Here is a 4,018-nt window from a genome sequence, read left to right on the forward strand (position 1 = left end):
AGTTAAAATTAGTGTAGTTTACAATTTAGTTAATAGTTTAGTTAGTGTAATTTATAATTCAGTTAATAGTTTAGTTTAGTTAGTGCAGTTTACAGTTCAGTTAATAGTTCAGTTAGTGTAGTTTACAATTCAGTTAATAGTTCAGTTCAGTTCATACTGTAATTTAGTACAATTCAGTATAGTTCAATTCAGTTTGATAAAACAAAAAACAGTTCAGTTCAGTTTGTCTGAACTGTTTTATAGTTCAGTTCAGTTTGTTTGAACTGTTTTACAGTTCAGTTCAGTTTTTAGCAGTGCAGTACAGTTCAGTTCGATTTGCCCACCCCTATTTGGAGGTAGGTACAGCCTAGAGAATAAAAATGAAAACTTTTTGTTTGTATCAAATGCAAATAAAGATACTACCTTATCAGTACCAATGAATTATTTTGTATATAACAGTACTCAAAAATTATTTTGTATGTAACATTACCCATGGATAGTTTCGTATGTATCCTTATTGAAAAAATTCTTGTCTATGTAATTGTACCTACTCTTTTTTTACATACAAATTTATTTTCACATGTAATATGTCAATAATATCTAACTTGCGATGGATTTGATATTTACCTGCGAAATTTGTTCATAAAAAATGTTTTTTTTTTGTTGTATAAGGAAAAGTGTTTAACTTCATCCACATGTTTTTTTATAGTCTTCTTCCTATTCTTCAAATACCTTGGGTAGATATCTTTATGGATTTCATTTTAGGCCTCCTAAGGAGATCCCAACATCAGGATTTTCTCTTTGTGATAGTAGATCGATTTTCGAAAACGACTCATTTTATTCTTTACCACAAAGTAGATGATGTTAGTCATATAACAAATCTTTTCTTTAAAGAGGTGGTGCGCTTACATGGGAATCCAAGAACTATTTTATCTCATCGTGAGGCTAAATTTTTAAACCACTTTTGGAAAACTTTATAGGGTAAGCCGCCACTCCTAAACAAATGGACAAACTAAAGTGGTCAATAAAACTTTGTATCAAATGTTATAATACCTTATTTATGGGAATCCTAGGTGTGGGAAGACCTCCCTCCCCCGTCACATTGAGTTTGATTATAATAGAGTTGTGCATTCCATAACATCCCTTTCTCCTTTTGAGATTGTTTATAGGGTTAATCTCTTATTCTCCTTGATTTGCTTCCTATTTATGATTTTGAACATGTTTTATCTCAAGATGGTTTAGAGAAAGCTTCTTATATTATAAACTTAAACAAAAATGTTTGAAATTAGATTGAATGGAAAGTCACTCAATATGATACACATGCTAAAAAGGGGCATAAGGAAGTAATTTTTCAGCCCAATGAATAAGTTTGGCTCATTTGAGAAAGGATCGTTTTCGTACTTAAAGGAAGTCCAAACTTTTTCCTCATGGTGATGGTCCATTTCAGATAATTAAACAAATTAATAACAATGCATATGAATTATATTTACCTCACACTTATTTAAGTAATCAATTTTTTTAATGTGATTGATATTACTCCTTTTACTGTCGGTATCTCAAATTAATGGTCGAATTTTGTCCAACCTGAGGAAAGGATTGTTTTCGTACTTAAAGGAAAACGAAACTTTTTCCTCATGGTGATGGTCCATTTTAGATAATTAAACAGATTAATAACAATGCATATGAATTATATTTACTTTACACTTATTTAAGTAATCAATTTTTTTAATGTGATTGATGTTACTCCTTTTACTGTAGGTATCTCAAATTAATGGTCGAATTTTTTCCAACCTGAAGAGAATGATCAAGACTTGAGTTAGGATACTCGAAGAGTGACTAGAAGCACGGTTCAGAAAATATTTTAGTAGAAAGGATCGTTTTCGTACTTAAAGGAAGTCCAAACTTTTTCCTCATGGTGATGGTCCATTTCAGATAATTAAACAGATTAATAACAATGCATATGAATTATATTTACCTCACACTTATTTAAGTAATCAATTTTTTTAATGTGATTGATATTACTCCTTTTACTATAGGTATCTCAAATTAATGGTCGAATTTTGTCCAACCTGAGGAGAATGATCAAGACTTGAGTGAGGATACACGAAGAGTGACTAGAAGCACGATTCAAAAAATATTTTAGTAGCTTGGAAATGTAGATGATAGTAGCTTGCAGCACAAGTTTTAGTAGCTTTCACAGTACACTCGTTTAACAATATCTTGCTTTACAAATATGGTTAGTCATGAATTAAGAGGAGATTAGGAACTTTTAATTAGTAGCTTCTTCTATAAATAAAGGAGTTATGCATGTAATAAACAAATTTTGGAGATTACAATATAGAAACGCAATTTGTTTTCATTCTGAATTCTTGAGTGAATGGATGCATGAGTTTCATCTTGAGTTTGCAACCAAGTGGTAACTCTCCATACTTAATTCGATCTGGTTCAATGATGTAGTGGTATATCTCAGTTGATGATGATCATGTGGTTAAGCATGGACGCTTTAACTAAAGAAGTGTTTCTTTCCTAATTTTATTCGTGCATTAATTTTGTGTTCGTGTCTCGTTCTTAATCAATGCATTGATGTTTGAATTGATCATGATATACATACATTCCTCAATTTGTTAAATATGTGTTTTATCAAATGGAGCATAAATCATGGGTTGTTCAACAAAAATATAAAATAGGAAATCGAGATCCTACTACTCCAAGTCTCATCCTTCAGTTCCGGGTCGACCCATCTCAATCTTCATCATGCACTGGCCCGTCTCATCCTTCGTTGTAGGTTGATAATCTCAACCTTCGGCCCAAGCATACCCGTCTTGAAATTCGATTTGGGGTGGCCTGGTCTCGTCTCTCAGTCCTATCAATCTTGATCTTTGGCACGAGCTAGCCTATCTTATTCTTCGGCCCAGACTAGTCAATATCAACCTTTGAACTTGGCCAGCCTGTTTCAACCTTCATGAAAACATAGGAAAAATCCTAAAGGGGGGTGAATAGTGTTTTTGAAAAGGTTAACAATCAATAATACGTTCAAAAGATGATGTTGTAAAAGGCTTTGAATAACTCTTAAGGAAGAAAAATGGTAAAGCACAATTTTTATACTGGTTCACTCAACCTAAGCTATGTCAAGTTCTCCCTTAAGAACTCTTAGGTGGTTCCACTAATATTTTGCAAGATTACATAAGTTTTACCTCTCCAGGTTTACAACAAGTATTCTCACCACTCTTGGTTTACCTAGTCAACATGACTAGTCCGAGTTTAACCACTCCTAGTTACAACAAATATTTTTACCACTATTGGTATTTTTTGGTCTCAAACTTAAACAACATGTCTAAACAAGTGTTTTAATTCTATTCAAATTTTACAACACCAATAGTGTTAAGAGAAAAGATACAGATGATAACTCTCAAAGAGAAGATACAATCATTATAAGGAATTTCGTGATTTGCTAAGAATTTTTCTCTCAAAAGATATTCAACTTCACATGATTTATGAGCGCAACAAACTTGACACTAGTGCAGCGAGGGGATTTTACCGCGGTTATTTTTCACTATACGTCGCGGTTTATGAACCACGGCATATTCAGTCGCGGCAGTAAATCAGAGGCTTTAGGCCGCGGTTATAACCGCGGTAAAAAAGTAGGGGAATATGCCGTGGTTGTACAAGGAACCGCTGCCTAAGCCCATTTTTTTTTAAAAAAATTTGTTCCAGTATATGCCGCGGTTAGAACCGCGGTAGAAGACCCAGTAATATGCTGCGGTTCTAGCACTAACCGCGGCCAAAGGTCTGTTTTCAAAAAAAAAAAAAAAACGAGCACTATATGTCGCGGTTGTTACCACAACCGCGACATATTCCCCTGCAGTTTTTTAAAATTGCAGGTCTGTTTTTGTGATATCCACTACCACAAAAACAGACCTGCATATAAAAACATGTACACAAATTCAATTTCAACATAACAAACACATGTTCAAATGTATTTCAACATCAAATAAAGTACAAAGTCTAATAAAATACAATCTAATCAAATGAAATGTTT

Source organism: Vigna radiata, chromosome 8 (genome assembly GCF_000741045.1).
Source record: "Vigna radiata var. radiata cultivar VC1973A chromosome 8, Vradiata_ver6, whole genome shotgun sequence".
In the NCBI taxonomy this organism is placed as follows: domain Eukaryota; kingdom Viridiplantae; phylum Streptophyta; class Magnoliopsida; order Fabales; family Fabaceae; genus Vigna; species Vigna radiata.